This window comes from Miscanthus floridulus, chromosome 12 (assembly GCF_019320115.1).
Source record: "Miscanthus floridulus cultivar M001 chromosome 12, ASM1932011v1, whole genome shotgun sequence".
Classification (NCBI taxonomy): Eukaryota; Viridiplantae; Streptophyta; class Magnoliopsida; order Poales; family Poaceae; genus Miscanthus; species Miscanthus floridulus.
The window spans coordinates 49,999,402-50,022,054 of record NC_089591.1 but is presented as its reverse complement, the minus strand read 5'-3'; the positions used below and the strand labels follow the sequence as shown (position 1 = coordinate 50,022,054).

The following is a 22,653-nucleotide window of genomic DNA, read 5'->3' as shown; positions in this document are numbered from 1 at the left end:
TTAGGTTATTAAGTACTTGCTGTAAATTTTGTGGTCGTAGAATGGGTTGTTAAATAAGAGTATATATTACCCTTGTTTATTTGTATATAGCGTAAATTAGTGTTAGGAGTAAAAATACCGGTAGCGACTATAATAATGATGAATGCCATACTTTATGTTGTTGTCGATAGCAATAGCTTAGTAGTTAAATCAATGTACTGTATTGTAAGAGTTGCTGATGTTATATTCCTAAGCATTGCATCATCATTTCATGTAGATCACGAACTGGTAGATTTTGTGCCCGTCGGCGAGCCAGAGTACGACGAGGGTGATCGAGGAGTATGAGGAGGAGATCTTCGCACAGGAGGAAGCCTAGGAGCCTGTGGTGGTGACCCTACTGACCTGGCGCCTGGCCAAGGCGAGGCCCGGTGCATAACCCATATTTTTATGATCACTGAATATATATATATATATATATATATATATATATATATATATATATATATATATATATCTGTGTGTGTGTGTGTGTGTGATGTGCATTTAAGTTACATGCATTTTATGAAAACTACCTGCATAAATATACCTACCATGAGTCCTACTAGTATAGATCGAGTAGCTGCTATGCTCAGGATATCAGTAGTGTGAGTAACCTGCCGTTACTCGCAAATAGGTATAAAATATGAACACTCATGATATAATGGTGGAAAGGTTCTCTAGCACTACTACTCTATTGCTCTAAACTGCAATATCGTCTATATGTTAGGATGGATGACCGTCAGTGGATGTACACGGGCTATCAGAAGAGGGGTCAATACACAAATGAATGGATTGAGAAGGCCAATGATTTCATGACGAAGGCATTTGCAAACGGACGGCGACATGCCTGGTGTCCCTGTAGGAAGTGTAAGAACAAGGCAATGAAAACATATGAGGAGATGACTAAAGATCTTGTCAACAATGGATTTGTAGAGAACTATACCCGGTGGACCATGCATGGTGAACGCCATCGTGCGAGAGAAGAGGTCGTGAGACAACGGATCGAGGAGTTTGATTCTGAAGCCGGGTGGCAGAAATGTTAAATGACCATGACATGGCTTTCGATGAAGGAAGTGCAGAGCAGGAGCCAGAGCAAACTGCAAAGGCGTTTTACGCCATGTTGGATGCGGCACAACAACCCCTTCACGGGCACACCAATGTTTCTAAACTGGATGCCATTGCACGTCTAATGGCTGTGAAGTCCCAGTTTAGCTGGAGTAGAGAATCCTTCGATCAACTGTTGACAGTAGTTGGCACCCTACTTCCGGATGATCACGTTCTGCCAAAGAACACGTATGAGTCAAATAAAATCCTTCGTGCACTCAAGATGTCGTACGAGCAGATACATGCTTGTCCGAACGGATGCATCTTATTCAGGGGAGAACATGCTGACGATAAGTACTGTCCGAAGTGTAAGGCATCTAGGTACATTGAGTTAGAATCTGGTGATGGTCGGAAGACGCAAACAAAAGTCGGCGCAAAGATCCTGAGGTACCTTCCTTTCATACCGAGGATCCAACGGCTTTTCATGAGCGAGGAATCCGCAAAAGATGACGTGGCACAAAACTGGACGCCGATACACTGACAAGATGATACATCCGTCCGATGGTGAATCATGGAAAAGCTTCGATCGGAAGCATACCGACAAAGCTGACGAGGCTCGTAATGTACGCATTGCACTGGCAACTGATGGGTTCAATCCTTATGGAATGGGTTCTTCACCATACACATGTTGGCCCGTATTCGTCATCCCTCTCAACCTCCCACCTGGCGTCGCCTTTCAACGGCAAAATATTTTTTGTCACTTATAATTCCAGGACACCCGGGGGCTAATATGAGTGTGTACATGGAGCCTTTGATAGACGATTTGGTCCGTGCATGGGACGAAGGGGTAGTGACATACGACCGATTCACAAAGACAAACTTCAGAATGCATATTTGGTACCATTATTCCATGCATGACTTCCTGGCTTATGGGTTATTTTGTGGCTGGTGTGTTCACACGAAGATGCCATGCCCGATATGCAAGTCAGCTGTGGAGTTCTTTCGGTTGGAGAAGGGGGGCAAGTTTTCTTCGTTTGACAAACATCGACAATTCCTCCCTCTTGACCACCCATTCAGGAGAGACAAGAAGAACTTTCGAAAAGGTGTCACAGTGGAAGACTCTGCACCGGAAATGATGACAGGTGCCCAGGTTCTTGAGATGTTAGATGGTCTTGTGGTCGACAATGAAAAGGGGGGCTTCGTGGGATACGGAAAAGAGCATGCCTGGACACACAAGTCGTGCTTGTGGAAGCTTCCTTACTTTAAGGACCTCCTTCTTCCACATAACATTGATGTAATGCACACTGAAAAGAATTTCGCCGAGGCGGTCCTTCACACAATCATGGACTGGGAAAAGTCAAAGGACAATGTCAAGGCTAGATTGGATCAAGCAACGCTGTGCGATAGACCAAAGCTAAACATGTTGCCTCCCTTACGCGGGAAGTCATGGAAGAAGCCTAAGGCCGACTTCGTCCTAACGAGGGCCCAAAAGAAAGAAGTTCTTCAATGGTTCCAATCGTTGATGTTCCCTGACGGGTATGCAGCGAATTGGAGGAGGGGTGTGAACTTAAGTACCATGCGAATCACAGGGCTCAAGAGTCATGATTACCACATATGGATTGAACGCCTTCTTCCGGTGATGGTTCGTGGCTATTTCCCTGATCACATCTGGCGAGTGATGGCAGAGTTGAGCATGTTCTTCCGCAAGCTATGTGCTAAGGAGATATCTCGGACCGAGATTGAAGAAATGGAAAGAATGGCCCCGGTGTTGCTCTGCAAGTTGGAGAAGATCTTTCCCCCCGGCTTCTTCAATCCGATGCAACATTTGCTCTTGCACCTACCATATGAGGCAAAAATGGGGGGCCCTGTGCATGCCCGTTGGTGCTATCCAATTGAGCGATGCCTAAAGGTTCTTAGAACAAAATGCAAAAATAAATGCAAAATTGAAGCTTCCTGTGCAGAGGCATCCATTGTGGAGGAGGTGTCATACTTCACAACAAGATACTATGCCGACAACCTTCCTAACGTGCATAATCCACCCCCTCGTTACAATGCTGCGACAATCAGTCGACCCTCAGCCTTTTCCGAGGGCAACTCGGAAGTGCAAGTGAACCTACCTTGAAGATGTTGAGCCTAGAAGAGTGGCGCTCTATCCAGCTGTATGTGTTGCGGAACCTTGAAGAGGTTGGCCCGTACATTGCGTAAGTTTTACACAAACTTGTTTCTTTTCTTGTCAATATTTTGCATGCACCCATCCAACCCTCTTGTTAACGGCCGTTACAGCAAATTTGTTCTCCTCTACCATCGTCCATCACGGAGGGAACCCACCGAAGCGGAAGTTGAAACCCTTCTAAGACATGGCGCGGGAGAACGAAATCCCACTTTTATTTGTTGGTTCAAGGAGGAGGTACTGTTCAATTTCATTTGTTGTTTGTACTTAACTCTCAACTCGACAAATATATAACGAATCATCCTACTTGAACTAGCAGGCCAAAACTGACGTGTCTATGAGTGCCGAGTTGAGGCAAGTTGCCAATGGATTTGAATTTAGGGTCAAGTCATTCTCTGTGTACGATGTCAATGGATATCGCTTTCACACAACTCGGCACGAGCAGAGTCGGCCGAATCGAAGAACCACAAATACCGGTGTTTTCACGCCAGGCACAGATGGGTTGGACTACTATGGAATAATTGAAGAAATATACAAACTCAAGTTTCCTGGTTGTGTACCTCTTCGTCCTGTCATATTCAAATGCCATTGGTTTGATCCCAAAGAAGTGATAAAGACCCCTGAGCTTGGGTTAGTCGAAGTTCTAAAGTCATCCGTCTTGCTAGGAGACGACGTGTACATTGTGGCCCAACAGGCCACGCAAGTTTATTATCTCTCATACCCGTGCCAAACCAAAGACCGTCTTAAGGCGTATGATGTTGTGTACAAGGTATCGCCGCATGGTAAAGTACCCGTCCCAAACGATGATGATTATAACATCGATGCAAACACATATGACGGAGAGTTCTTTCAAGAAGAAGGATTAGAAGGAGTTTTGAGATTGTCTTAGATGTAGATCTCGCAATGGAAGTAGACAATGATACGGTCATTGTTGACGGGGATGATGGAGAGGAGGTTCACAACGCGAAGGACTTGTTATTACTTGAGCAACACCATTCAGGCAGTGTCGCTAGTGATGAGACTTTGAGAGACGATCATAATTACGTCGACAATAGCGATGATGAGATTTTTGGCCCACCTATCGATGATCTTGATGATTATTTCTAGTACATGTAAGATCTGTAGTACTTATGGCAATTTTATACATGTATGATACATTTACTTATTTTGCATCTCTTTTATACATGTATGATACATTTACTTATTTTGCATCTCTTTTATACATGTATGATACATTTACTTATTTTGCATCTCTTTTATACATGTATGATACATTTACTTTTGTATATGCGTACTGATAGTTTATTCCTTTTGTTGCAGGTGATTGATGGTGGGCGGTGGAATCAGGAAGATTAGGTCGGTTATGACCTTACTGGCTGGTGGCGAGGGGTCCAGCCAGGGTGGAGGAGGAGGGCGTGCACAGACTGAGGGTGGAGGGCGTGCCCAGGGAGGAGGAGGACGACGACGAGGGCGTGCCCAGGGAGGTGGAGCCCAGGGTGGAGGTGGAGCCCAGGGTGGAGGAGGAGGACGGCGACGACGAGGGCGTCGAGAGCCGACACCTCCACAGGACGACGACGACGAGTTCGTAGCGGCCACGGAGGAGGATGAGGAGGAGGAGACCAGGGAGGAGATAGCGGAGGCGGTGGAGGAGGCACGGAGGGAGGATGAGGCCGAGCGGGCTGAGCGCGAGGAGGATGCCGACTTGCTGGCAGAGGAAAATGGGGTGCCTACGGTTTGGCTGCGAGGGTCGTCGCGCCTCCCAGACTTACCCATACAGAGACGGCCAGTGATTCGACCCTCCGGAACTAAGTAATTTTTGCATGTTAACACTACTTCACAGGTTTTTAAGTTATAACAGAAACTAATATTCAATCTCAATAACTTTGTGCAGGGATTGGGAAATGGTGATCCCAGGGAGTCACTCTCGCCGAGTAAACGGGATCCTGGGTCTTCTGTGCAGGGCAAACTACCCCGGGATGGTGAGGATCGATGGTGTTGTGCAGCCCGCCATGAAGTGGTCCCACTGGCACGCCGCCAGCGATCAGACTGATCGAGCTGGCAGGTGTTATAACAGCAAGGCCGACCGGGTGATGAAAGAGCTGTGGGTACGTGTTCATCGCACTATGCTGATAATAACATCACATTAATTGTATATTACTGACTTATTTGCTTGTAGGATTACTACACCTTGGCGGAGGGAGTACGTAGGGAGGACGCGGATGACGTGGTGAACAGAGTCTGTGTTCACCGAGTGCAGGACCTCTTCTACGAGACAAAGCTCCTGTGCAGAAGAATTTACCATGCCCAGAGGACACAGAGTCACCAGAGCGCAGGCAGTGCACCTGCCCCTGACTAAGGAGCAATACTTGACGGTAAACATGAGATTACATCGTCTGCGATTAATTGCACTGAAATTGATTTATGATTTGTCATGTGCTCGTGTACGTGCAGGTGCCTCCTGCTTGGTGTGCGGGGATGGACAACTGCTGGGAGGCCATTGTGGACAAGTGGTTGAGTGAGGAGTACGAGCAATATCACGCCGTACGCTCACGTTGCCGTGCGATGATGCAGGGTTCCTCGCACAAACAAGGCCCCACTACCCTCAAGGAATATGCAGCCAGATATGTACGCGGATTTCATTTCGTTGTTGCTATGCTAACTTCTGAATGCATAATATCTTATTGTTGTGCTTCTTCCTGCAGACGCGGTTCCACCCCGGCCAGGAGTGCGCCTCGTTCAAGGCATATGCCTTGGCACACAAGGGCAAGGCAAAGGACCCCGACCTCGTCTACAACCGGAGGACCCGCCCGAGGCATACAGCAACCCGAGCGTGCACAGGCGCCTCACGAGTACACGGGCGATGGCGAGAGAGATCCATGGGTCAGAATTTGATCCGAGCACCGCTGACCTCGAGGGTGACATCGTCATGAGGTTGGGACCAGGTAAGCCACACGGGCGGTACTATATGGGCAACAGCACCATAGACACGGCCAACACTCAGACACTCGCCCAGATTAGAGCCCGGAGCACGAGTTCGAGTCCCATACGCCCACGCTCACAGCCCCAGGTGGTAGCACTCCAGGTTAGTTCTGTTGCATTCGTTGTCCATTCATTTTCTACTCGTTCTTTATTTGCATTCTAACTATGTGATAAATAATTGTAGGCCCAGATTGAAGCCCTGCAGGAGTCACAGCAGGCCTCACAGAGCCAGCTTCAGGCCCTCGAGCTGTCGCACCAGGCCGAGTTGGCACAGGAGAGGGCGCGAGTGCAGGCCCAGCTTGAGGCCTTCCAGCAGCGCACAAGGACTGGTACGAGTACATGGCCCGTTTTTCTCAGAGCATGGGCCAGCCTCCACCGCCTCCGCCGCCGCCGATGATACCGTTGGTGCCTCCACCTCCGCGCGACGGCACTCCTGTGAGTCACTTAGATGCACTCTTCACTTTGTCATATAGAGCTACCTTCGACTTATACCTTAGTTTGACCTACCATAGCTTAGACCTTAGAATTTGCTTTGATCCAGATAACTCACATGTGCAATCTCATTCTAGGGACCTTCTACAGCTGGATCGAACAACGATATGCAGGGTGATCAAGACCTGGACTTGACTCCGTTTCTCGCAGGCCTCCGACCATGTGACAGGCCATCCGACCTTGTTTGATGGGTTTGTATGTTGAACTGTGGACTTGGTTGAACTTTGTGGACTTTGGACATATGTTGATGGTGTTTGTGGACTTTGCATGGTGCTTGTCGACATATGTTGGTTATTGTGAGTGGATGTGACATTTGTGGACATATATGTGATATATATTGCCTATCTGTCATGTTATTATAATTTCCTGTGATTTTGTTGCTTATTGTGACTGGATATGCACTGAAACAAACAAAAAAAATTCTGTGGACATATTTTACCGAGTGTAGCACTCGGTAAAACAGAGATTCTGTCAGTTTTACCGAGTGTAGCACTCGGTAAAACAGCGAACAGAACCAATTGGTTCTGATTCTGTGAATTTTGCCGAGTGTGCCATTTTTTACCGAGTGCGCGTCCCCACTCGGAAATATTTGACTACTTTTTACCGAGTGGGAACACTCGGTAAACATTATTCCTGAAGTTTATTTGCGGAATTGTTTTAATCACGAAAATGGTTATTCTTTTACCGAGTGTTAGGAGCTACACTCGGTAAACATTATTCAAAAAATTTATTTCGGAATTGTTTTAATCACGAAATGCTAATTTATTTACCGAGTGCTGCTAGTGACACTCGGTAAACCTCGCCGTTAACGGTTAGTTTGGAGGCTGACGACCGTCAAGTCATAATTGTTTACCGAGTGTCATTGTAGCACTCGGTAACTCTATGCTCCGAGTGCGCGATATTACACTCGGTAAAATAACTTCACCGAGTCGTTGTTTGCCGAGTCCACTTTACCGAGTGTGGCACTCGGTAAACAGTTTGCCGAGTGTGTAGCACTATTTGCCGAGTGTTACTCACACTCGGTAAATAAACAGTATCCCGTAGTGAGTGCCCCTGTCGTTGTTCTCCTCTCTTGCCGTGTGGAAACTGGAAAGTGCTTTGCGCGCGCTTTCGTCCACTTCTCGGTGTCCCCTGCAGTGTTCCTGCGCTGTAGTGTCTGGACTCTGGACCGCCGGTGAGCAACGAGAATTGGGAAAGCCGAAAGCCAAAAGGAATCCAAGTCATATAGGGACATAGGGTGGATGTTTACAGTACAACAATCGTTCCAAGATCAACTAGCACACCTTTTATCACTCCATCCATGTGCAAGTGTACAAGCACAAAAACTGTGTGTTGGGCATGTTTGGGACTCACATCCTATCATAGCACCATGCACAAGCAGAGGCTTCCTTCCCTGAAGTTATTGTTTTTAGCTCAAACAAGTATATTTTCACATCTTTTTGGAGCTATATAAGTATTTTTTTCAGTTATCTATCATTCATTTGGATTCTTCTACACCCTATGTATTTGAACACAACCTTTTTAGCTCAAACAAGTATATTTTTCACATCTTTTTGGAGGTATAAGTATTTTTTTAGTTATCCATCGTTTATTTGGATTCTTTTATACATCCTATATATTCGAACACCTTCTTTAGCTATTACGTTTTATTTTTTGTTTTTTCACTTTTTGAGTGATACTATTCAAGTTTGTCATTGACATATGGGTCCATCACCAATATATACCAATCCAGTAGACGTCATTTTTTAGCTGTTATGTTTTGGCTTTTCTTGATACATAGTTTTTACTTTGAACTTAGAGTGGAAACAATGTATCTAGAAAAACCAAAATGTCTTATAATTCGGAACGGATGGAGTAGTACCTAACCTACGTGATACTGAGTTTGAGCCTTGAGATGAGTACAGTGGCAGCTTAATCAAAGAATTGAATAAGACTTGTATAAAGTTTGCTACGCGTATTCCAAATTATAGTTTACTTTAACTTTAGTCAAACTTGTCTAGCTTTGACCAAATGTATAGAAAAATGTATCAACATCAATGAAAGCATCTAGGCCCCTAGTTAGATTTCGGTGATTAATGATAATACAAGATTACTATGACTAACGTGTGTTTTGCAGAGGCAATTAAGTTAGGTCATGGTAATGGAGATCGATTGGGCAATCGAGGTGGTCATGCCCCTACGATGAAAATCGTTTTGGTTTTCAAAGGATGGACGACAAGGTTAAGGATGACTAGTTCTAAGTGTCGATTGGAGTTACACTTAGAGTAGTTTAGGACTTTGTTTTTCCTTTGGCCGTACTATTAAGGGGGGTATGGACGGGTAGCTTGACCTAGTGAGTTAGGTGTGGTGCACACTTGTTGAAACTAGCACTAGGTAGCTCCTACGAATGCCTAAGATCCTTTGGAGCAAACTTCATTCACATATGATCGAGAGTTAGAAGTGAATGGAGGGTCAAATGCTAACCGGACGCTGGCTTCAGTACGACTGGACGCTGGCCGCAGGGTCCGGTCAGTTCATTTGACCAAGGAGAATGCGTTCGGTGCGACCGGACGCTGGAGTGGTCAAGTGACCGGATGCTAAGAGGCAGCGTCCGGTCGACTCCAGCAAGGTTCCAGAGAAGGGAATCTGCGACCGGACGCGTCCGGTCAGTGCTGACTGGACCCTGGGGGTTCAGCGTCCGGTCGAGTACAGTAAGGTTCCAGTGAGGGTTTAATACGACCGGACGCGTCCGGTCAGTGGTGATCGTACCCTGCCAGCGTTCGGTCAACACTTTATCACTGGTTTGCGGGTTGAACTGACCGGAGCGTCCGGTCAATATGACCGGAGCGTCCGGTCACCCCCAGAAGCTCATAACGGTTCGTTTTTCAGGCTGCCTTATAAATAGAAACTCCACTCGTGTGTGGAGTGACTTTTGCTCATTCCAACAGCTGAGAAACACGTTTGTGAGTGCCAAGAAGAGCAAGGTCCTAGTGAGATGATTGAGATTTGAGAATTCAAGAGAGTAGCCTCATTAGTGAACGCAAGAGTAGCAAGTGTGCATCTATCTTCTCATTAGGCTTCGCTGTCGGTCAAGTGAGAGTTCTTGCTTATTACTCTTGGTGATCGCCATCACCTAGACGGCTTGGTGGTGATTGGGAGCTTGGTGATCACCTGGCGGAGCTTGTGGGTGACCCAACTCAAGTGTGTGAGCGGCTTGGGGTGATTCGCCGAGACGGAGTGTCGAAGAATCAACCATAGAGAGCACTTGATCCTTGCGCGGATCAAGGGGGAGCTACACCCTTGCGCGGGAGTTGCTCCAAGCGAGAACTAGTGGGCGAGTGGCGACTCTCCAATACATCAGCAAAACATCACCGTGTTCCTCTCTCTCTATTTACTTTGAGCAATTCAATACTTGTTCTTACATTCATAGAATTGCCATGCTAGGTAGATGGTTTGGAACTATGGTTGCAAGTCCGTTGTGCGTTAGATTAATAAAAATACTTTTCTAGGCACAAGGGGTCAATTGGGCTAACCGTATGATTTGATTATTGCAAGAAAATTTAGAATTAGCCCAATTCAACCCCCCCCCCCTCCCTCTTGGACATCTTGATCTTTTCCAATCAACATCAATCAAATTAGTTTCATTACATTTTTTTTCATAAAATTCTTGATGGTACATTTATTTAACTTGGAGATGTTGATTATATCTTTCTAACAAAATTTAGTCCAAGCAGGAAAGTTTTACTTAGGACAAAACTAATGTAAGCTCTAATTAAAAATTGAATGACTAATAATAAGGCACCTAAAGAAAAATGAGAGAAGGCTAATCATAGTGATCTGTCAAGAATATTTGCCAACTGTCACGTTAGAATCATAGTGCACATGCCCATGTTTTTTAGGCTATACGCCTAACCCTCTTATTTAGAATTCAAATTAAGTCAAATGATTTCTGTACAAACAATGAGTGGATTTAAAATATCTCTTTCCTTTTATTCTAAATTTTCAAATGGGGACAAAGAGAGATTGTTTTCTATTTATGACCTTAATAGATCACATCATGGTTCAAACATTTTTGGAAGTACCGTTAAAAACAAGTATCGTTTTTTCTAAGCCACCTTCTATACTCATAGTCATATATAGGTGGATTTTGTGGGGATTTTCAGTCACCTATATATGACTATGACCTTAATATTATCATTCATTTTAATTAGAGCTTACATTAGTTTTTGTGTTGTCCCCCACAATCCCCACAATTTAATGAATTTTGTGTTGTTCCATAATCAAACCGTTCTAAGTTTTAAAAAGTTATATAATAGAATATTAATATTTATGACCTACTCTATCTTCATTAGATATACTAGTCCATCAACTCGTACTCTCGTACGAGCTAGAATATTAGAAGAATAGACATATTTATGTGTTACTAATGAAAAATCTACATTACATTATATATTTTCTTCTTATTTATTTCTTAACACCAATAGACATATAGATATGTAGTCCCTATTCAGTTGTGATAAGCTTACCAATTATTGATCGATATGTTCCCTCCGTGCTTGACATGGTATTAAACTCAATACTATTTTTACTATAGAATACATGTTTACGTGGTCTAAATGATGGAGTTACATCATTATACTTACTTTTAATTTAATAATGATAAAAGATTAGAATTTAGAAATATATATAGCATACTTTATAAATATCAAATTATCATTTTTGTAATAGCTTATATTAGTATTTATATGTAGATTGGTAGATATGTTTGGTTATTTTTATAACACTAAGGTGGATAAGTCACATATACTAATTAAAAGGTGTTACTTTATATGATCTTCCAGGTGTTATATATGGGTAATTTGAGTGCAAACTTTGGGTTTAATTTGCATTATCTTTCATGAAACAATGGTGCATAATTTATAGAAATTTTAGTGGGTGAGGCATTGTATATTATCTTATAATGGCGGAGGTGAATTATTTAGATACAAATTTTAAATTATTTTTTGAAATGGCAAGATATGAGTAATTTAGATGCAAACATAGGGGATTATTTTGAATTATCTTTCGTAATGGCAAAGATAGGTAATTTAGATAACAAATTTGGTGGGGGTATTTGTATATCTTTCATAATAGCAGAGATGGGTAATTTAGAATGCTGAATTAGAAGGTTACTTAAGTATTTTTCATAATGACATATGTTGGTATTTTTTTTTATATATGAAACAGAGTGACCCAATGTCCATTGTTTGAGATGAGGATTAGAGTCTACCAAACTAAAGGGTTAGATGCTTTTTATTATTGTGAAAATTTTTAGGATTTTTTTTTCTTTCTGGCGTGTTTGGTGAGAATTAACATGAAGTTTTTGTTGGAGCCTAGTAAGATAATATAATGGCACATGTGAGTAATTTTTTTTTATAAAATAGAATAGATCCAATAACTATTACTAGAAAAGATGATTAGAGTGTACCAAAGTGAAGGTTAAATATTCCTGACTATTATGAGAATTCTATTGTTTATCTTTTTTTTTTCTTTTGTCACGCGCTCGGTGATAATTAACTTGGATATTCATTGGAGCCTCTAGGTAGTAATAGTACGATAAGATGGTAAAATATATCTTCTTATTTTTTTATGTATGTAGCAGATCTTGATATTTTTATTAGCTATATAAACTTGATCAAACTTATGATTATTGACTTATGGATAACTTTATAAGAACGAGGGAGTATGAGATACATCTCGTAAATAACTTGGCCACATCTTTTTTTTTAAAAAAAAAAACAATGGAGGGGGGCTGTGACACTGCCAACTAGTTTTCAGTTTTGAATTTGAGTCGTGAGCACTAAGCAGAGTAATGACGTTTAATAAGAAATTAGAAACGGCATTCGATCGGCTACCCAGCGTTTTCTTTGTCACTTCCTCCATTTTCCAGGGTTATTCCTTTACCCATTGTTCTTCCAAGGACGAGAGAATGATCACCAGAAACGTCTACCATGCATTCAGGACATGTACGGCGGCAATGAGTCGCTGAAAGCACGGGGCGCGCTCTCCATAGCAGTTCCCGGGGAGATCGCCGGCCTGTACGAGGCGTGGAAGCACCACGGCAAGCTCCCATGGAAGCGCCTCGTGCTGCCGGCCGCGCGGCTGGCCCTGGCGTCAGGATCTCGCCGTACCTGCGGATGCAGATGGAGGCGACCAGGGACGGCATCCTGGGCAACAGCGGGACGCGGGCCGTGTACGCGCCGGGCGGCGACATCCTCAGGGCCGGGGGACGTGTGCCGCAACGCGAGGCTCGCCCAGACGCTGCGGGCCGTCGCGGGAGCATAGGCCCTGCGTGTTCTACGGCGGCGCCGGTGGGGGCGCCGGCTCGTGAGGGACGTCCGGGAGGCCGGAGGGATCCTGACGGTGGAGGACCTGAAGAGGTATCAGGTGAAGGTGCGGCTGCCGCTGACGGGGAACGTGATGGGGCTCCAGGTGGTGACCAGCCCCCGCCTTCCGCCGGCGGTGCCGGGATGATGCTTGTAAAGTTCATTCTCTGGCTCTCTGCATTCTCATCACACCGATCAATTCGTTCATGTTTAATTCCTTTATTTGCCATGATCTTGATTCACTGTTCACTTATGGGTAGGTCCTGAACATCCTTGATGCAGTATGGCTATTCCTGCTGGTTTCGCTGGCTCTCTTGGGATTCATCGCCTCATCGAATCCTTGAAACATTACATGGCGGTAAAGATGAACCTTGGCGATCCTGACTTCGTGAATGATAGCGAGGTTGTGTCTGATATGATATCCCCCAAATTTGCTGCTGAACTGAAGAAAACCATTTATGACAACATGACCATTGCGCCTAAACATTACGGTGGAAGGTAAGACAGATATGTCGTAAAACATCATGCATTGCTGTTCAATTAACCCTTTCTGAATGCTATCGGTGATCGCTGTTCATTGCCTCACCAGTTCAGTTCCAGGTCCCATTGCCACCATGCAAATAAAGGCTGCTGATCCTGATCAACTTGTGTTTCAGGTGGAACATCCTTCAGGACCATGGAACCCCAGCCACTTGTCCATCGTCGACAGCGAGGCGAAACGCGGTTTCGATTGACGAGCACCGTCAACGCGTACTTCGGGTCACTGATCCTTTCCCCACGCACGGGCATCCTGCCAACAACGAGATGGATGACTTCTCATGCGGCGAACGCGTCGGAGAATTCTCCACCGCCAGCACCTGCCAATTTCGTCAGCCCTTTGAAACGGCCTCTCTCTTCCATGACTCCGACCATAGTTGTCAAGGTAAGGTAACTATAGCACGAAATGGAAGCTGAGACGATCTGAAACGAGCTCAGACCATGTTCCTGATGAGAGCTTGACTGTTTGTCATGCATGTGCTGCATTTGCATAGGACGGGAAGCTCGTGGCTGCAGTTGGTGCCAGTGGTGGCAGCATGATCCCCGCTGGAAACGATCGAGGTGGTCATCAACCATTTCGTCAAGAACATGGATCCATTGGCTTCTGTCATGGCGCCAAGGGTGTATCACCAGGTTTGATATTTTTATATAAAAAAATAAACATCAGTGAAAAATAGCTTACTCCTCTATTACGCTGATGATATATATGTCATCGACCGGCTAGATAGTCTTTCTTCTGAGCTTGGTTTTGGTTGCCTATGTCCACAGCTGATCCCAAACGAGGTCAAGTACGAGAACTGGACGACGGTGACCGGCGACCACTTCGAGCTCGACGCCGCGACGAGGGCCGACCTGCAGAAGAGAGGCCACGTCCTGAAGCCGCTAGCCGGGGGGACCATAAGCCAGCTCGTGGTGCACAACGTCGGGCCCCAAGGCGACCTGACTGCCGTCAGTGACCCCAGAAAAGGCGGTGTCCCGGCCGGTTACTGAGCAGGATCGAAGCACGGTTAATTATACATAGAGAATACACATAGCTCATCTGTTTAGGCTCTTGTGGTGGAACATGACAACTCGAGTTAATCATCGATTCGGCTATTTCTATTTTTCTATATTTATTCCAGTATCTGATAATTTAACAATGATATTTTTCCCCGCAATAGGTGACTGTGTCTATCGACAACGACGTGTATATTTTTTTTTTGTATATGGTGACTCATGAATCTTGAAAATATATCGGTTTAGTATTTTATATGTTTCTTCACAAGGACGAGTGTGCATGCTTATATGAATAAATCACTGTGCCACTTGTTTTTTTACGAAAAAAGGAAACATTTGCTACCTCTCCTACCACACACTGCCAAGTTCTTAAAAAGTTTTCAGCTTATGAGCTGCTCAATATGAAGGGAAAAAGAATCTACACCGAAGAGAACTATCACCAGCTACCGCCCTGCTCGGCAAGTGAACACTCTTCATCCATTCTTGCTGAAAAGTGCCCAAAGCAACGATCTTCATTATATTGTGCCACTTGTGCATTGTTTATTAAATATTATTCCCTGTTGAAATTGTCCTCAGAATTCATCTACCACAAGATGAGAGAGTAGTTGTGCATTATTAGTGTTGCCCGGCCGTTATTCCAACACATCTCATCAATTCTTAAAGGGCCCATATCGCCCACAAGAATCCAACATCCAGACTTCTGTCATTGATGCCCTTCTTCCTATCTCCACGGATTATTAGAGGCTGAGACGTTGAGAGCCACCGAGACCAAACCTTAGCAGAAACAACTCCAGAGCGCCAAACGAGCGAGAGCGAGTCTCCTGAATCCTGATCAAAACCACCTCCACGCCGGACAGGCGGCGGACACGTTTCTACAGAGACTAGACTAGCTAGTCTAGACTCTAGACTACAACTACACAGAAGTGCCACCAATCAAGAGATTGAGAAGCACCATCGACGGTAGGGCTCGGTTGACGTACTGCAGGCTGCTACCAGAGTAGTACCACGAGTCCAGATCCAGAGGCGATCGTCGTGAGTGCATGATGCAGGAGTTTCAACAGTGTCGTCTCACTGAATCACGACGTATCGTAATCGCAGTGAATTGAGTAGGAAGTTCCTCCCGTGCAAGACAGACAGAGACAGGCATATATATATCGATCGGTGTGAAAAATCCGTCGATAGGTCTCGATCGGCTGTACGGGCCAAGAGTAGAATTACTGTCTGCTGTTCACTCATCGAGCACACAGCTGACTACCCCTATCCGATCCTTCTTGACTAGTAGCCTGTAGGTGGCTGAGCGTTTCGTTAATAATCAAAATCATGCCGTGGAGGCAGTGGCATACTGATACACACGTGGCATGGTATCTCACCAATCCTGCAGCCACAAGCCAAAGCAAGGCGAGGCGTCAAGTCAAGCTCACCGCAAGTCCGCAACTACACCGCAAATTTACCTTCCTTGCATGCCAAGTTTGCGCTACTGAACTGGGGCCCTCTCCTCTCTAATGCCCTGTTCGCTTGATCTACTTTTCTGCCATAAAACAGTGTTTTCTCTCACAATATTTCAGCATAAATGAACAGTGTCTAAGTCACTATAGTCTATCAGCCTGTTCGTTTCGTCGTAAACGATCGTGGATTATTTACTGCTGGCGGGTTTGGTGTGAGAGAAAAATACTATTCCAGCTTATAATCCACGATCGTATACGAGCAAACGAACATGCTGTATGACTATAACTCTCCTCTGGGAGTAGAACACAAACGCAACTATAGGCAGGCTCTTGAGGAACCATAGAGAGATGGACAACTGGGCAAGGGAAAAATACACTCTCTCTATAGCTATAGGCAAGGCTCTTGAGGAACCCATAGAGAGAAGATAGCAAGAGTGAGAAAGAGGAGGCATGGCGTCCATGATAACAGGAGATTTCGTGGAGGCCTACGTAGGGAAGAACGCCTGCAAAGAGGAGATAAGGAGGGCAGAAGCGAGCACCGCTGGCGGAGTGGCGGCAGCAGCTACTGATGCACCCGTTTGGCATCTGCGTGCTGCAGCCTGCAGGCATGCATGGAATTTCAGAATTTTACTCCTGTCTATCTTCGCCCTGTTCGTTTGGGTTGGTTTGGCTTATAAGCCATGACTAAAAGTACTGTTGACTGATTTAATATGAGAGAAAAATATTGTTCATTGACTGATAAGCTATGGCTTATAAGTCAAATACGACCCAGCGAACAGGCCATTGAAGTCAAGTGGTTTCAGTTCAGACTTTCGGCTAAGATAGGCCTTTTTGTTACTTTAATGTCCCTTTCCTCCACCTTGAATAAGAAGCTTGCAGGGCAAACCATGCATATGTACCTGTTTGTTTGATAGAGATGGACGAAAATAGGGAAAAGAAACGGAGCAGTTCCTTTTCTCCATCTTTATTTGGTTCTGCATAGTCCAATGTTTGTTACTGATACAGGGGGTGTTTGATTCTTTAGTCGCTCCTAAAATTCATGTCATTAGCACATGGTTACTAATAAGGAACATTAAATATTCCATGCATATATCAAATATTCGATGTGATAGAAATTTTAGGAGTTACTCCCAGAACCAAACAGCCCCGTTAGTCCTTCCTCTTTCCACGCTAGGCTTCCAAAGTTAAGCTTTAGCTGACAACGCATGCAGTGTCTCACAAGTTCCAACCGGAACATGAATATGCAGAGTGTCTGACACTGACAGCTTGAGACACCCTAAACCTAAAACCCAAAACCCAAAACCCAAAACCCTAAACTCTAAGTACTGTTGACTAGCCGTGGTTCGGATGAGATAATTTTTACTGTTCATACCAGAAAACACTGTTCATACTGAAAAACATTGTTCATACGAGAGAAAAACACTGCTCTCGCTGGAAAAAAGAAGCCGAACAAACTGACTTCTTCCCGGCCCAACGCTCCCAAAGGCTCCCACGCGGCAAACATTTGTCCCTCTGCGCTTGTGATCTTCTGGACGAGGACATGCAGCAGTACTTAAAACTACGCTTATATAGGAGACTAGTGCAGTATTAACAAAGTCATCCGTCAGAAAATCGAGCCCAGTTGGCTGTCGGCCGCTTCATACAGCGCTTACGACAGTCGACGGTAAATAATTATGAGTGCCTAATTAATGGTCATCTACGGTAATCTACTCGATCGTTTCTGCCGAATTCTGAGGAACCCCCATCGCGTTGATTTTTGCGTTGGCTTTTGCAGCACCAGGTATGCAGTCGCTCATGCAAACGTTGGATTTTGCTCGATCTTGTGGGCCCGACGTTCAGTGTCGGCTTGCCGAATGCCCGAATATGCCACGACAACCTCTTTAACTACATGGGCCTGTCCCGGTTACGGACGGGCCTCTTTCAGCCCAAGTCTGGAAGCGAAGTCCGATGTTCTAATTTGCCAAGAAGAATTTTATTGTTTTCGGAGTACATAGCCAGCAGAGTAAAACTCGCGCAATTGCATGACTAGTCTAATACGGAGTACAATTTAGCATTCACTACATCTTACAGTTTTACTTTCTTTATCATTAGTAATATTTATTGTTACAAAAAGTAACTGCTCTATCACCAACAATCTAAATTATACATCTTACTTTGTTGCTTCGTCAATGCCATAACTTCGGGTTATATTTTAGGCAAAATAATCGGTAATGCTTCTTATCCACTCATCTCCATCCATCCTAGTTTTCTTAAAAACAAAAAGAAAAACTCAACGCAGCGCCGCGAGCCTGCGGCCACGCGTGCTCCGCCGCACATCCCTCCCGCATCTCCAGCGTGCCTCCTGCCCGCCTTCTCTCCACCGCACCTCCCTCTCACAGCGCGCTCCCGCTCGCCTTCCTCTCCCATCGCGCCTCTCCCCACCGCGCCTCCTGCCTACCTTCTCCACTAGAGCGACTAGCTACGGCCTTCTCCACCGGAGCGGCGAGCTCCGCGCCATCAAGACGTTGCTGCAGGACGGCGTGGCATGCGGCTGCCCTCTCCCCGGTCGCGCACCCGCTGCCTCTCCGCCACATTGCAGAGCCGCCGCTGCTTGCCCGACGCCTACAGGCGTCGCTGGGCCGCTGCCTCTAGCACGTCGACGAGCCTCCATTCTGCCAAGCAGTAAGGAGATGTTGCGCTGAAAGCACATGTTGCAAGTGTATATTTCAGGTGTTTTAGAGGTATGTTGCAAGTGTTTCATACGAATGTTGCAAAAGTAGATCGGGGATAGTGCATATGTTGCAATGGTTATACACGTATGTTGCAAATGTATGTTCGCAATGTTACATCTGTGTTTTCAGCCGTATGTTGCAAGTGTGTTTATCTGGATGTTGCATATGCTTCACACATATGTTGTAAGTGTTTATCTCTGGATGTTGCGTATGTTTGCAATGGTTTTCAAGCATTTTTTCGGTGTTTTTTCAAGTGTTTCAGAAGCATGTTTCATCTGTCTTTAGACGTATGTTGCAACTGTTGCATCTGGATTTTCAAAAGTAGATTAGGTGTTTGCTCATGTTGCAATGTCACCCGCCTGTTGCTGCTGCTAGAGGGGGCGCGGACACCACGTGGGGTTGGCCGGGGGCACAGACGCTGCATGGGAGTTGGGCGCAGATGCCTCGTCGGGCTGGCGTTGGGGCGAAGTGCAGGCATGGGCGTCCAGACATGTCCGGAAGGGTGCACGTTGGCTTTGTATACCCTCCTGTATTATTTCACTCATGTATCTTCACATATGTAGATCTCTAAGTGCCGGAGAGAACCGAGCTTGGCTCGGGTGGCTAGCACAGCCAGGTGTGCTTGCTGTCGGTGTGAGTTCGATTCTAGGAATCGACTTATGTCTCTTACCGGCATTTACTCCCAAAATAATCTGAAGCCTCTCTCACGTGGAGCCACAGAGGAATTACGACGCGTCCGTCGTCTACGGAGCCATGGATGGTCCTGATGATCTTAAGAAGGACGATGTTTTCTAATCTGTGTGTAGTTGTAGATCTAGTTGTGCATGTGTGGATTATGTGGGCTGTGCGTGTGTAATTTAGATGTGTGTTTGTATATAAATAGATACTACAGCCGTACACGAGAGGTAAAAAAAAAGAGAATCAACGCACTCTGAATGTCCGCAGCGAGATTTGTTCGGTCTCTCGCCACGTGACCTGTCATGATGTCGCACATCGCCAGGTCGCGTTCTTCTTAGCATTTATGTCTCCAATACATTTATTATAAAAAAATATTTTATAATTAATATAATAATACTTATTTTATATCGTAAATATTTATATTTTTTTATATAAATTTAATTAAAGCTAAGAATATTTGGCTCGTTGAAAAACGAGAACTACGTTCTTGCGTGATTGGAGCCACGGAGGGAGTAAGCAGTAGGCACTGGCTCCAGCTTCATGCTCTACTCGACGGCGCAAGGATTAGAGAGTGAGCCACGAGATGTTGTCACGACGGAAGAAGCCAAAGAAGACAAGTCGCCGCCGCGGTCAAAGGCTACGTCAATTTAAATAAAAATATAAGAAATAGTTATTAACAGTTGTATTTTTAAATAAGTTTACTATAAAAACATACTTCATTCTCAATCTAATACTCCAACCATTTCAATTTAGGGCGTCCCCAGCGGTGGTGTAGAATCGTTAGCGGACATGTGTCTTTTTTTTTATTGATAAACCATGACTGAAAATACTGTTTATTAATTTGTTATAAAAAATTATTCATTGATTTAAAAAGTACCGCTCCTAAGGAAAACGAACAGGCCGACGGTGGCCGAGCGAGTAAAAAGGGAGGGAAAAGAGGAGGATGAGCGTTGCACAGAATGTGGAGCCGCATGTTAGAGGCAGCTGATTTCTCGGAGCACATGCAAGCCTGCTGCTTCAACTATGGCTAGCGAAAGCGAAATGCTTTTTCACCCTCTCTTATCCAGGGGGCTTAGAAAATAATACCTGCTAGCTATTTGAAGCTTTGTTGGGACGCCCTTACCAGACGTGCAAGCGTTTTCTGGTTTGGCCACAATACCAGGCGCGGGCTGAAGCATCGAAGGGAATAGTCATTACCGCGCCTTCTCAAAACACGAAGCGTCGCATGCATGCATGCTTGCATGCATAGCCATTTTATACACTCGCGCTGCTATAATTTAATGGAGAGAAAATGGCCACCGTTGTTAATAAGAGAGAGAGTAAATAAGAAGCTCGTATTTTGGGAGCGTCTTGTTTCTGGAAACTCTCCTCTCACGCTTGGTAAAAGGGAACGGAGGGAGTACATAGGGCGTTCGCAATGATGCTACTTACATAGCTAGCTTGATCCGGTTCTTTTATCTTATAATCCGTACTTTTCAGTTTTTTTTAGTCAGAACAATATTTTTTTCTCACAACAAATCAGCCGAAACAGTGTTTTGACTTATTTTTTCAGCGAAGCGAACGGAGCCCTTATGTGGAGGTGAAAGATAAAAACAAAGACTACTTTATATATTTTTATTTTTCTATATACTATTAGACCCACATATTTCTCTTTCAGATTCTTGACTACGTGAAATAGATCAGCTATTTGTTCGTCGTTAGCGACTACTCTCTCTCCTATTTTTTCTCTATCTACGTCAGAATAGCTAGCTGTTGAGGACGCCCTTATTAGTTAATATACATCATAAATATTAGTGTATTTTTATATAAATTTGCTCAAACTTCAAATAAATAACTCCTCGTGGAGTCAGACGTGTATTTATTTTAGGACAGACGAAATTCGTTTTTCCACTCCCCAGCCTCACACGTCGTGAAAACACGAATCCATTTGAGGGTGAAGCTAGCCAGTGGAAAAGTGTGTGATTGGTAGTTCCATGAACCTAGACCGCCCCACCATACTCAGCTCGCTCGGTGTACGTGGTTCCAACGTCGCAACTGCACTATCTTGTGGCAATGTTTGGTATGACCAAGTTCGATTGCTAGCAGGTGAGAAACCTGTATGATGGCATGCATGTCCTCGATTCTCTGGATGTCTAGCAACAGCTCCCTCTCGAGTTGGCGCCGTGTAGTTTTAATGCTGTACAGCCTGCAGCGTGAGTTCCGCGATTTGGTCAGCAAGGGAGGTGCTTGTGGTACAAAGAACGTGCCCGAAAGATTTGCATATGAGAAAGGAAAGAACGTGCTTGAAGGTTATGCAGTAAAGAATGTCAAACGCTCGATCATTTTTTGAACGGGAAACAACCGTCAGATGTGAAAACGTTTTTTTTTCTTGAACGCACAGGAGAGTGTTGTGTGCCGTTTCATTAATAGGTGAAAACATGAATGTGCTTAACTTTTATCGAAAGCTAACAATGCCTCTGGAGGCTCTCTCATACAAGTGAGGATTTGAACTCGGGTGGACAGGTTCCACTACGAGGAACTCAATCAACTGATCTATGATCAGCTCGCTAGGATAGTAGAATTGTGTGTCAACAAATATAGGATTCAGATCCGTGCACTCTTTGTTTTGTTTTTGTGTCGTGGCGTGGCTAAAATGGAACATCGCATGAAAGTGATAAGAAAGCACCGAGTAAGGGACGCACAAGCTGTTGGGAAAGAGCTTGAAGGGATATACACACATAGAGGGCTAGAGGCATACATATTCGTTTTTGTTTTTGTAATTGTGTAACCTGTGCTGCGCGTATGCGGTTTTACACATATCGTGTGCAGTTTGATTTCTTATTCATACTTGAATGAGCCTTTCACATTATTTTCACTTAGAAAAAAAGTTAGATTGGTCTAACAGGGCTTCACTGGATTTAACCAGCACATTACAATTCCAAAAAGTCATGCTCTAACTTAGCTTAGCTCTAGGATCCAAACAGCAATGGAGGGTCTTTTAGGTTTTTTTTGCGTAATTGCAATGTTGGGTAATTTATTCACGTGTATAGGTCACTTTAATTTTATTTTTTCTAGTAGCCTACACCAATTTATTTGGGACTGAAAGATTACGTTGTTGTTGTAATTTATAGAGCTTGAGAATTAACGTGGCCTCTGTCGGCTCTTCCACCGTTTCCAATTCGTTCCGTATCATCGTCAACGAGTAATAATCCAACGAGGACTCCACTGTAACACTGCTAATCAAGCAATTGCCTTGTTTG

At 44.6% G+C, this 22,653-nt stretch overlaps 1 long non-coding RNA gene and 1 pseudogene across 1 annotated transcript; both read left to right on the top strand.

The window, feature by feature from the left end:
* Positions 1-4,928: 4,928 nt before the first annotated feature.
* Positions 4,929-5,537, top strand: LOC136496382 (uncharacterized). The gene is made up of 3 exons (XR_010769037.1): positions 4,929-5,041; positions 5,124-5,337; positions 5,409-5,537. It is a non-coding gene; the product is annotated as an uncharacterized lncRNA (long non-coding RNA).
* Positions 5,538-11,820: 6,283 nt separating this feature from the next.
* LOC136495844 (glutathione hydrolase 1-like) lies at positions 11,821-14,751 on the top strand (annotated as a pseudogene).
* Positions 14,752-22,653: the final 7,902 nt, after the last annotated feature.